The 14,061-nt window shown below is 37.4% G+C and overlaps 1 protein-coding gene across 8 annotated transcripts in view; it reads right to left on the bottom strand.

Moving 5' to 3' along the window:
- Positions 1-14,061, bottom strand: part of LOC139741368 (neurobeachin-like) — a 238,455-nt gene that overhangs the window by 106,076 nt on the left and 118,318 nt on the right. The gene's annotated exons all lie outside the window — the stretch shown is intronic.

Here is a 14,061-nt window from a genome sequence, read left to right as displayed (position 1 = left end):
ACATTCGCGATTCAACCTCAAAGCGCAAAAAGCGCGAAAATAAAACCACCGCGAAAGAAACCACTGTTACAGTAACACATATCTAGTAAAGCATACTCATTGTCAAAGGATCTGTCCTCATTCTTATCTGCAGCACACATCTAACAGGGATGTCCAGTAATATCACCAGTTTAATCAAGCTCATGCATTGCATCAATTTATTGCATTAAGAAACTAAGCGGGGAAGAAAAAGTAAAGTAATGTGAACTTCAATGCCAGCCATGTGTGACCAAATTAGCATGTTAAAATGTTGATTTACCCTATATACAGGCAAGAAATTTCAGATTCTTTACATACCTCTCATAAACAACATGCTTGCCTTCAGAAAAACAAATGGTTCGGAAACATTGAGCCTACATCCATAAATCAACACCTTGGCAATTTCCTCTTCAGGTGCTTTCACTACTCCCATGGCTCTGTTAGTGACGTAGCCCCTGTCAAAGGCTAGCCCCCTCTAGTAATTGCAAGTGAGGGCTTTGATCTTCAAATATTCCAGTGCAATACTACAACTTTCTAAAGAGATTATTCAGTTTATATAAAGCAATGTTACAAAATCAAACTTTTGAATGTCAAATCTAAACACTTTGAGACAAAACATCATATATTACAGGAGAATTCAGGGAATTTGAACAATGCTGACCAACCACAGATGGAGGGCAAACATGGTTATCTCTTTGCATCTCTTCCCTTTGTATGTTCATTCCATGTCTGACACAACAAAGAACAACTGACCAAATCACTCTTTACCTTGCTTGCTCTTAACCCATTGATCCTTTTGGAAATTCTTATTGCAGAAATTGTCATCTTGTCATTAGTTGAGGACAAGTCACGAGTCACGAGTATACTTGGGCAAGTGTCTAGGGGAAATGCATGCTGTAGCAAAATCAGCCCATCCTCAATGGGTTAATTAGCGTCTTTATATTTCACTGCATGTCTTATAGCGGAGAAAGATTAAGGGATTAAACTCAGCAAAGTCTACTCCTAATGCAAATGATTTTTTTTTTCTTTTAAGAATGCCACTTTGAGAGAAAAACAGATGGTGCTGTCACTTCAATAGTATCATAAATCTAGCAATTATAAGATTTTTGAAAATTTGGCTACCACAATGTTCAAACAATCATACATGAACAATAAAAGGTTCAAAAGATTTTTTGCTGTATAACACTCACAAAGGAAAGTATGATTATGACAAAGAGACAGAGCACTAAATCACAACATATTTCTGGGATTTGATGGGTTAAAGGAGGCTGATGTTGCAATTCAAGCCACCACAATGAATTAACAGACAAACAATGGCCTAAGATCACATAGTGTTAGCTGTCTTACAGTGAAGCAATATCGCATTTATTACTTGAGCAATTATGTAAATGTCTTGAATGATGTTATTTCATTTCTTATTGGTTTCCAATTCTCCAGGAAGCTCAATGTAAAAGGGTGTTTCTTCCTCGTGAAAAGAATATTTTTATTGAAAGAGAGAGAGAGAGGAAAAAAAATGTAAGTTAGTCAAACTGTCAAACAATAACCAAAGATGAGGAAATGGCAATGGGGATGCATCCCTGCGATCTCACAGCAGGGTGCTGTAGAATGTCATGCTAAAAGGGCACCCTGCGGGTGGCTTTATTGAGGTGCAGCAATGATTGAAGATCATCACCACCTTGGTAATTGAAAATATGCCATGTTCCTTGAAATGGCACTGGAGCATCACTGGGAGGCCTAAACATCACCATTAACTATCATCAAATGGACAGGAGGGAAATCTGACTTAAATAGGATGATTGCATGGCATTGATAAATGTTTTAGCAGTGCTGAGCCCAATGTAAATGAAAGAACTTCTCTCTCTCTCTCTCTCTCTCTCTCTCTCTCTCTCTCTCTCCCTCTTTCTCTTTTTCAATAAAGATATAATATATATATATTTCTCTTTTCTTCTTCTTCTTCTTCTTTTTTTAACAAGGAACTTCCTTTTCTCAGTGAGCTGCTAGGGAAGATTAAATATCTGAAAAATTGGAAGCCACTAAAAACATTAAAATAAAATCATTTGAACATTTTTTACATTTACATTGAACACATTTACTTAATCACATTATGAATGCAATACAGCTCTACTTTATGACACATCCCTTGCTGTAGAATATGATCCTACCAGAACACCTTATGGTAAGTTTGAGTAATATCAAAGGTTTTTAGTACCCAGCTTGGCAAACAGTCAAAATTTATCTCCAGTAGATATGAAAGAAGTGTTTAAACATATAACTCTCAATGTATGCCAATACTCTCTGGTTTCACATATGAAAATATCCATATCTACATCTTTAATCATGATAGTATTGCCAAATGTGATTATCCATCATGCTAAAATCACAGGTCAGCATTCATAATTAAATGCAATAAAGAGACATTTTTTTGAAAAGTCACTTGAGGAATCAGGTCTACGCCGCCCCATAAACAGACTGCATGGCACTGAACATATTGGACTCAATTCGGGTAGGTGACGGTATTTAAGGTATCATAAAAACAGCTTCCTCTAAGATCCATCCTTCAATAGCAAGCAACTATTGTCCTTGTGGATTGTGCCTGGAGGTTGTCACACACAGGTGTGCATATTATCTACCTAACAAGGACCCCAGCTGTCCTCTCTTGAGGAGGATAGTGCATTGGGGTGAAGACAGGATGTTGCTATCAATGTTTTGGTCTTAAATACATGTTATATTTGAGTCTCCGCAATATATGTTCATAGTTACCACTAGCCCAAACAGAATTCTATGAAAATTCTTCTGCACATTTTTCTTTTAAATCTGAGATTAAAAACAAAAATTGACAATACTGGATATTTCATGCTGTCTTGTGGCATTGAATTAATATGTATCACAATGTTTTCATCATTAAATGAAATTGTGTGTGTGTGGGTGTGTGTTTATGTGTGAGTGGAAATAACCTTCATTACTGCTTCATATCCCTAGCCACTGCTGTCATCTACAAATCAAGCAAGAGACTTCCAGGGTTCTCGGGCTCAACTGAGTGCTGCACATTCACCTTCCATACATACTTGCAGAGTATTACCAAAAAGAACAAAGCAAACTTTGGGAGCCTTAGGGGCCTCCACAAGGGCATGATGGTGTCCATAGATTCTATTACATTGCCAATAATACCTACCCAGTTTGTAGAAATGCATTTTCATGAGGAATATCAAAATTTGAAAACCGACCTCAAATCTGGTCATAGCCCTGAGGTGGCCACCCTAGATCATTCATACACAAACTACAAAGTACAACTACTACTGTACCTTGTATTTACTCTCAGAGTATATCTGGTTTCAGAGATCTATTCTTTTTTTCCTTAAGATTCTCTACTTCATAGGTTCTGGGGACTGGATGCCCCAAAAATCTGTCATGGTACCCATATGAATATGTTAATATATAAGTCTTGTGAAAATCCATTACGGAGTTTTCAAGAAGAAGCTGAAAATGTAAAACTTGGGCCCAACTTGGGCCCAACTTGGTCCCCCAACTGGCAATAAAAGAACTTGAAACTACAATCAAACATACTTACTCTTAGCACTTGCTAAGCTCCATCACTTCTGGTTGTAGAGCAGAAGATTTTCAAAGAATCCTCAATTCAGGGGATTTTGCAGGGCACTACACCCCCAAGGGGGCATAGAGACTATTTGAAAAAAATTATGACCCTATCATCTTGAGAGAGCTGCCACCTGCCAAGTTTGGTGAAAATCTGTCAAGGGGCTTTCAAAAAGAAGCTGAAAATATTTTTACAGGATGCACAGTGAATGCAGGACTTGGCTCAGGTAAGCTGAAAATGTTACTGTGGTAAAAGTGACAATGGTGTGTTGCTTTGAAATGGAAGTTAAGAGATGTAGAAGAGTAACTATGTGATTCTATGCTAGTATCAATATTTCATGCATTTGTCATTTTCTTGGGGCATTAACTTTGATTTCACTTGTTATTATGATTTTCAGTAATGCAGTATTGTGGTCATAAGTGACAGTATTAACATACCTCTACCATGGGGTAAGTTCTGTATCATGGTGCACTGCCCTTTTTGCACATGATGTCATGACCAACTTGTTGTTAAGTGGCCCGGAACCCATCCCTACCCCTCCCCCAATAAAAACTAGGAAAATTACCCATAAATATTACAGCAATAGCAACAGCCTGAAGGATAGTGAGTACATGCATTGCACACTAGACTTATTCCCTGCCCAAATAATCAAATTTGTGTGCTTCCAGGGTTTGCTCTCATAATTTTCTGGACATGCTCAGCTAAGCATGTCTGGATTCCGGAACACGGAACATCCTCAACATCACCTCATCTTCCCTCCCCTCCCCTCCCCCCCCCCAAAAAAAAAAAATCACCAAACACCAACCAAGTGCATTCTCGAGACTGAAACACACAGCAGACAGGCAAATATAGTTCTAAGGTATCCCCCCCCCCCCCCAGCAAATGTACACAAAAATACATGTGTATACACTGTACATAGAGTGAAAGGCATTGACAGTATGGCTTAAGTTGTGCAGTCTTGTATGACAACTGCACACATAAACTGAGAAAGACCTCAGTGAAGTGGATGCTCAATTGTGCATTATCACAAAATGAATTCCTGGAAGAAATTCTCTGTCTCATCTCACTGCTGTTTGTCTCACAGCAATCTGTTAGTACACTTCGGACAGAATTCTGTAAAACTGGAAATTTCATAGTGTGGAAATTTTTCTGGCATTTTGTATGACATGAAACTAGCACAAAAATAAAAGCATACAAATTTTTTTGCTTGCTGTATGTAACACTACTCTATATTTTGATTCCGCAGGGGAAAAAAAAAAGCAAACTTCATCTTAGAGGGCTGTGAGTGAAAAATTCCCCTTTTCCAGTACTACGCATGTCTCTTCTATGCACATGCATTTGCGATCATAAGAATTTTTGAAGGGAATGGTTAAACTAGACCCAGTCAAATGAAATGAAGAAGATGAAGTGACCAAAAAATATATTAGGTTAGTTTCAAAGGTACATGTATCTTTATTGTATCCAGGCAAAGATGTTTGAATGATTATAATCACTCCTGTTTTTGTTCTTTTACTTTTCTTTCGTACACAAGCACAAGATTGCTACAGAAAATACATTCTCTCCTTCAATGAACTGACATATTGTGTAGCCTTATTAGAGAATACTTTTCATTTTCCTTGCATTGAAAATGTAACCAGAATCAAAATGATCCATTCATACTGAAGAAAAGGTAGAGATGCATGAGTTCGTAGGAAACAAATACACAAACAAAAGGCATCCATAATTCAGGCTGGATCATCATGTTCCCACAAGTTCCATGTAAGTGGAATCCAATCAGGACACAAGAAATAGTAACTGCAGCAATGTAGGATTATGATACCATTAGCAATTGTATGTCATCTTAACTCAACATGGCATGATAAAGTCTGCTCTGTCACATACAAACACAAAAACATACAGACATGATGACACCATCTGATGTTGAAATTATGTAACTACTGTACTCAACTGGGAAATTCAAAGTGTGAATTGGAAAGCAAGCTATAGGTGCACCAACTGCCTGCATACACCAGAATCTGTGTATGTCTGCAAAAAGCCCACTTTTTATAACTCTGTACTTGCATGTTATTACTTCTTAACAACAATGGTACACTAAAGTAGAAATTATCTCTAATCTCTTCATACAAAATTAGTCAAACTTTGGAGATATTTCTCAACCACTTTTGTTGGGTTTTCAGTGATGTCACAAAAAGCATTGCAGTAGCACATCACAAATAGTACAAATGGGTTTGTCTTCTACAAGAACTTAATCTCTGTCCTTTTTTAGATTAAAAAATGCAACCATGATATAATTTACCATTTGCAGATTAAACAAAAACCAGCATTAGTGCTTTAAAAGAGTTCTAAAATGTGTTATGGATAGAAACAACCACTGTAAAAATTTGAACCCATATAATCAATGTTAACTATTGTTAAATATACAAAATGTGAACAATAGTTATAATAAAAATGTTTCCAGACTAAACCATCTACAGTTATGGTTTATTGAGAAAAAATACTGGTATCTCCTAATATTTTAGGCTTTACTGCAAAAATTTTATATGGTAGGATGATTTGTGATACAACAGACCTATACATATGCATCAAATGTGATATCTTGAACATTTTTTAAATCACTGCTCCCAAAGGTAAACTGGACCTTTAAAAGGTTTTCGTGTTGTTTTTTCAAGCATAACCACAACAGAGAGTTTTATGGCCAAGGCACAGAGGCAATAGAGAAGTGTCGATATTCATAAATTGTCCAATGTCTTCTACTATTCTCCTTGACATAAACCATAGTGAGAGAGGCTCACTTGCCACTTTGCAGTCATAGAAAATGCAGTGGAAATCCCATCCATTAGACGCAGGATTCTAAAAATACCTAGAGCTGCTTTTCACAAGCGTTGTATAGGAATGCTCAACATCCCTGTTCTCTGCCCCATCCCCCTTCCTTGTGTGCCATGCTTTTACAACAGCTTTCCATTTGTGATGCTTGAAGAAGCGTGCTGGTACACACACTTGGCTTTCATTGGGAAAGTACATCTTCAATGGACTGTTTCACACTTGACTCATGGGGTCAGTTCACATGGTAAATTTATGTAGAGTGCTTGGGGGCATGGATATACTAGCTCAAAACCACAGAAAACCTCTTTCAACATCTAACAGATATTCCAGGGTTCTCTGAGGTTTGGAATATACTGAAAATCTACAGCAGGGAAAGGGCTGTGTAGATAATGTTGACATCAAATCAAACTTCTGTGTAGATTGGGAAAAATTGATAGATATCAGTTTTAAAAGATCACAATAGATCCACAATGCAGCTAAAATGCTAGCCCATTGACAATTTTTTTCAACCACATTTTTATTTTTAATTACCAAGCATATCATTTGTACAGCAGAAGAGTGCTTAAATTTTGATAAAAGAAGCAACTGCACTTTAGAAGTTGTACACAACACAGCAGAGTGTCTAGTCTCCTTATGTCATCTTATAAAATAAAAACCTTTAATATCGACTACCCTGCTGCTCCAACACCAGGAAATTTTCAATAAGGTATTTTCTATAAAAATTAATAGAGACCACATTTACACACCTTACCTATATTGACCCCATTAAAGAGATCTCGTCAAAGTAGCATGCACCACATAGCAGCCAAAACTATAGCCATACATGAGAAGTGACGATTCTTGGCAATATTTTCTTATCTATTTTCTTCATCTTGTCACAAATCTGCATATTATAGGAAAAACATTCAAATTCCCAATGCGGGAATTGAGATGCCATGATTAACCTTTTTTCAATATAGTGAACCAATTGCTACAGTTGACCTTTTTTTTTCCATCATTAAGATTGCACTAGTGGACAGCAATCCAATGGCTCAAAATGTCTGCTGTTCAAATGGTAATTTAGAGGCGGAACCAGGGAGGAGGTCAATCTTTGTAAAATGTCCCCCACAATGCTTTGTACATCAGACCTGCTGCACATTTCAGAACACAGGTTCTTATGTGCCCTCACTAAAATTCAAAGTAGCTAAATCATCAATATCTATGGGTGCCTGAGGGCAAGAACAGATAAGGGGGGAGAAGGAAGATATATTGAAATGCAAACGTGTCTGAAGCTGCGCTATTGCTGCCAAGTCTCATCAATAATGGGGGATACGATGCAAACGCTGAGAGGTATTCATGATTATCGTCCTCACACCCTATGAATGAATCATGGCCTCCACCACACTCCCTCCATTACCACCTTGTGACCTGCAGATTGTTTGTGAAATAGTTCAGCGTACAGTAGGCATGGTATCTGTTTGCTTGTCTCCTGCAATTTACAATACTTTGAATTGATTATGCACCCACCTGATACCCACTGGTCATAAGTTTAAATGGTTAATTGCCAGTAGCTTAAATTATAAAATCATATATGATAACTATCATATTCTTTTCTGAATACAAATAACTGCTGACATTAACAATCAATGTCTACAGGTACATCTGATACAAGTGACATATTACTGATATTAGAGTATATTTCTAAAGGTAAAATTGTATCACATGTTGCATTGTACTTAAAGAAAATGATAATAAAGTTATCAACCAATAAAGTCACACTTCAATCGATGTTAAGATTGATGGCCATATACAGAATGAGTTGAAGAAAGAGTAGATGTTTCTAAAAAATCAGACAGAATGTAAGAAAGATACAGAATTTTGAATTTGAATGCCTTTTCACCAAACAGTGACATTAGTCGCAAAATCTTTGAAGGTTTCCTTGGCAGGAAGGCTTCACAGTGTACCACATATTCTTTCTTGGGTATGTATGTGGCCCTGGAAAGGGCCTACCCACTCCCAACGTTTTGGCAAGCATGTTCTTGCTGTCTTCAAGCTAAAACTCTCTTGCAAACGGCAAGAACTTGGACTTTATCTTCACTTCAAAACATCATTTACATATATCACATTAAAAGATGATAATATTAGGACTATTAACTTGTGAATCAGGAGGGCAAGGAGTTCTCTGTGTGCTGTTAAGGGATTGTTGGGGTAGCGCTCATTTCATTATCATGTCTCATCCAACTCATGATGAAGATTCGATCTCCTGTGCATACTCTGACAACATTGTCAAATCAAGCTAAACTCAAATAATATCACATTGACTGTCTGTAGCAGGTGGTATTTTCAACGGGTGCTGTTCGTTATTCCGAAGGTTCACTATTCCGAAGGTTCGTTATTCTGAAGGTTCGTTAATCCGAAACACACAAATTCCCTATACCTAGAGGTTCGTTATTCCGAAAATGAAAAAGGATTTGTTAATCCGAATATATGTGGCGTTATTCCGAAGGTTCGTTATTCCGGAGATTCTTAATCCAAAAATGAAATTTGGAATAACGAACCTTCGGAATAGCAAATCTTCGGACTAAAGAGCCTTCGGAATAACGAACCTTCGGAATAACGAGCTGTAACCATTTTCAACTACGTTCTGTCAATATCTCCCCTTTGGTTTGGAAAGCTCTCCCTCCCCCCTCCCCCCTCCCCCCTCCCCCCTCCCCCCTCCCCCCTCCCCCCTCCCCCCCCCCCTCCCCCCTCCCCCTCCCCCCTCCCCCCTCCCCCTCCCCCCTCCCCCCTCCCCCCTCCCCCCCCCAAAAAAAGAAAATGTATATACATCCACAGTGTATCAATGGGGAGACATTTTGGCAAATTTCAGTGAATGAATTTATCATTTACAACACTTGCATTATGCATAAGTTGTCATTACTACACTCCATACCCAGGGACCCATATAGTGCGTGATGACTTGATTAATGCAACTCTAGTTTGTATCTTGTGATGGGGAAAGATTCGCCATTATTTACCACCATTGCCCTTACAGAAAAACATCAATCATTCAGCAATATTTAGGAGATTAAGTGGGCCCAGAGGATGGGATGTGATGTGTGCTAATGGACTTTTTTGGAAAACAACACTGAAGTAACATGATCTACAATTACCAGTATGTGATGACAAGGTGACTTTCACTCAGTATGTATGGGTTTTACCAGAAGATGTTTAAATACTTTGGCTGTTGTTGGGGCTTATAAATAATCTTTTATACAGAGTGACTCCTACACTCAATCCAATTATACATACTTACACCCATACTGTAATTACATCCATAAACAAGGAAATTGTTTTGTAACACCTCACAATGTCTCATGACAAGTCTACGATGGACTTGGAGTAAGTCTTCTTACTCTAGTTCCATCTCTGATGAAATAAAAATGAGCAACTCATATCCTTCATTACTCAACTAAAAATTTAATTATTGATGCTGGATACTATAAAGCACAATTTAGCCATACACTATACTCTGCATTGGTACAAATAAAAACAATAAAAAAAATGTATAGGAATATGGTATGTGTATGTGTGTGTGTGTGTGTGTATGTGTGTATAACTACTATCATCTAAGAAACATTTTCATCTTAAGTGCTATATAAATTTTCCATGTTATTTTTTTTTTTATTGATAGCTCAATATCTGGAAACTACAGCTTCAAGACAACAAAAATCTTCAAGCCAGCTAGTCATTGCTATGATAGCAAAATCAAACTCAGTGCTTCATTGTATCATTCTGAAAAGTACCCTCCATCATGGTGAGGTATCTGAACTTTTTGATTTATATATTATTCTGTTCTCTTCAATCATAACTTATAGTCAAAGCAGGGTTGTGTTTACTACTGAGTACTTAGCAGAAACCTACATAGTACTATATTTGTGTGTTTGTTTGATTTTTTAACCATTTGTCAAACAGAGACCAACTCATGTTTCTAATCCTGGTACACAGGCAAATATTAAAATGAGAAACACACACATGCACACACACCTTAGGAAGATCATAAATGCAAAGTTGACCCAACTGACAGCTTAATGTATTTTTACTTAAATAGATCTCATGACATCTGATATCGAAAAAAAAAATGGGTTTACATATATTACAGTATAAAGCTCGTTAGCACACAAACTGTACATGTACATCTCCATATATACAGTCATGTTTAATTAGGAAATATTCAGATTTTTTTTTTGTGTGTAAATTATTTCCCAACATTTCAATGGGCTTTCAAGAAGACATTGAAGGCACTGGTCTCATCACACTGTGTGGATCCCTTTAAACTAGTGTTGTTTTCAGATATAGGTGCATCTTGCCTCCATTGGGAATGACTACTAAGAGGATGGAAATTTGTCTTGGCATGAGAAACAAAGTAGCAGCCAAGAGCATTCCCTCCCAAGATACCACACAATACATGGATAGCAAGAGGTGACTTGCTTGTTCAGGTAATTTACACCCTTCAAAGCTGTCTTTGTTTATTTCTACATGCACTTCTTTTCTCTTCCTTTCTCTCTCCATCTGTCTTTCTGTCCTTCTTTCTGACTCTCCCTTTCCCTTTCTCTCACACAGCAAAAATGTCAATCAACTATCATTTCAAGAAAAAATGTTTGCTACTACTCTGCTTATAACATGTACCCTGGTCAAATATGTTTCAAAGAAGCTCTGTGGTGATGCAGCAAATTCTTGCTCTGCCCTCATCAATGCGCCACTTTCTTCCCATGTATCAGCATAGAAAAACTGAACTTTTCTACTTTCCATGCATGACAATCAGACATTATATACATATATATAATGCTTTTGTGATGTATACAAGTTCTTTTTCTTTCTGCAATCCTTATTCACAACACATTGGTAAGCCTATATATATATGAAAGATTGCTTTCATTCTCACACATGCTCCCTTTGACCTGCCGCAACTCTTTTTTTATGGTTCTAATAGCATGATTTCAAAAGGCATCCACATATAGCACCACATAAGCATATTGATGTGATTTTTAAAGACCTATGATTCCCACAGTTTTTGTTACTAGTCTGATTACATGAAATGTTCGTTTATGGGCAATTTTCTTTTTGTGCAAACTTCTTTGCTTTTCAGGCCTTTGTACTATTTTGTTAATTAGCTGGGATGTAATTTCTATAATTTCAGAAATATAAGCATCCAAGTTCTTTCCTTTGTGAAAAAAAAAAATCATACCTCATAAATCATAAAAACACTTCATGTAGATACTCCATGATTTTGAAACTATTTTAGTACTGGTAGGTCTTTTTTTAATAAAGTTGTTTGGAAGACACTGGAATCAACCAAGGGTATGTGACTTTCTTTCCATTGTTTTATCTGATTGTATGTGAAATTACTCAAAGTTTGATGTTAACAAGGTGCTTCGACTGAGAGGATTATGAGAGTCCTTATCACTGTCATCATCCAAGCTTTCTCATTTATTAATATCCATATATTCCTTGTCTATATAATCTGATATATTTTGTAACAAAGATAAAAAGTTAGATAATTGCTGTCATCCTTCTTGATAGTAAACATGGACATGAGATGGTACAACACCATATACAATCCCAAAGACACATTTTTTCCCCTCTGCCTTCTGTTTTCTTTCCCTTATCCATCCCACTTAAAGAGAGATCATGTTTATCGGTTTACTCCGATCACTTTCCTCTTCTGCTGTTTTCATTTTGAATTCTTCTCTGAATCTATCCTCTGGGAATGCTCCACTTGCATAGCATCATTCTTCTAACAGCAACTTAATCTATCTTCATGCCTACGGCCCTTCAGGATGATTGCAGCAAACAGGTAACTTGGACCCTTGTAGTCTCCTTTGCCCCCCCCCCCCCCCCCCCAAACCAGCAGTTGACATCAATCATTCTGGGTATCACTTTGGTTGGAATTTATCTTTCCTGCAATAATGTGTGGTCAGTTCACTGCTGCCACCTTGCAAATAAATCTCACGAGTGCTTTTATTTCCACAAATGTTCGCTACTGAATATTTTTTTTTTCAATTTAAGTTATATGTGTTGCCTGTTTTGTACTTGTGACTTAGTGGTTAAAGGGATCGTTTAGTTTTGGTGAGACCTAATTTCAGGTTTCTAACATTTTTTGGTGAGATAATGAGAAACCTTTTACAAAATATGAAAGAGCATGTAATTCCATGAGGAATTCAACATTTATTCGATGAAAATTGGTTTTGAAATGGCTGAGATATCCAAAACAGCGCGATTCTTACCCGGCCGAGCGCGAAAAGTTACTTGCGCAAAAATATCCACTTTTACAGTATGTCATTGAACCCCTCCTCTGAATCTCCATTTCACCCCATTTTCTCAATTGACATTATTCTAATTTACGTGAAGGTCTCATTGAGTTGCTGAAATTGCATCGATTCTCTTTCATATGATATTTCTCCCACATTTCTGAGTATGAAAGACTTGTAGCATTCACTACAGGCTCATGATTAGGGAAATTCCCACAGGCCAATCAAGGGAAAACCCCTCCCCTGTCTTCACTCTAGTCTGCTTCAATAACCACAGTTTGCTGTTCACCGACTCTTTTCTTGCAGAATATACAAATCCTTTGTCAATATGTCACTTTGTTTTGTTTTGTTTTGTTTTGTTTTGTTTTGTTTTGTTTTGTTTTGTTTTGTTTTGTTTTGTTTTGTTTTGTTTTGGGGGCATCATTTTTTTCCTCTCTCCCTCTCTCTAAGAGTATCGCATCTACCTCACTTTTTCCATGCAAATGAGGTCATTTCGAATTCCTACTCCGGAGGCCCTTATCTGCTGATCTCTATTCCACTTGACAACATGATTCCATCTTCTTTCCAGTAGAACAGAGTCCACCCTTGTCTAGGCACACATTATTCAACCAAGGGGAGGCAAACATTGTGCCTATCCTTACAGCCCAGCATGCCATTGCTCAGAAATTCACTGCTAAGATATTCATCGCTACCCTCCCCCTAACCCCCTTATGAATGCCCCGCTGTGTTTTCTGACCCAGGTCTCCTGCCTCACCCTGATGTATTCGGAGAATACCTAAATGCCCCCTTCCTTCAGCAGGCTACTTGCCATCTCCAACGCCAACCTGAAAATACAAAGCATCCATCTTGCAGACACATAGTCTTTGCAGACGGTCTTTTCATGCCCATTTGCACTTTTCAGAACAGAAATTTAGTTCAATGTGACTGGGCAGGTTTCTTTTCAGGACTGACAAATTTTCCCAAAATGGAGAGAAACAATTTGATAATGTTGAGCACCTTATCAACATATTCTGTAAATCATGTATACTTCATGCCAAAGACATATTTTTAACTGAAATTTAGGATGATGATACCAGTTGAAAATTGTAACCATAAAGGAAGTTTCTTGTCCATACCTTAGATATGTTTAACCATCATCGAATGCCATCTTCAAAATGATCAGGAAAGACAGACGTAAGTTTGTTTTTTTTTTCTCTCTCTCCTACAAGTGTCCCCAAATTACATGAGGGCTTGAGACAGTAGTCGAGTCCTTCTGATATATCATCTCATCTCATTCAGCAGCCTACACATATTTTCTATACACATATTCCCTGGGTGGACAAACCATACCGTGCACTAAATCATCACTGCAGTCAGTAT

Source organism: Diadema antillarum, unplaced genomic scaffold (assembly GCF_040938485.1).
Source record: "Diadema antillarum isolate AM-2024a unplaced genomic scaffold, OU_Dant_1.0 seq00000924_RagTag, whole genome shotgun sequence".
Lineage (NCBI taxonomy): Eukaryota > Metazoa > Echinodermata > Echinoidea > Diadematoida > Diadematidae > Diadema > Diadema antillarum.
The sequence above is the reverse complement of the archived record's forward strand: the minus strand, read 5'-3'. Positions and strand labels throughout refer to the sequence as shown.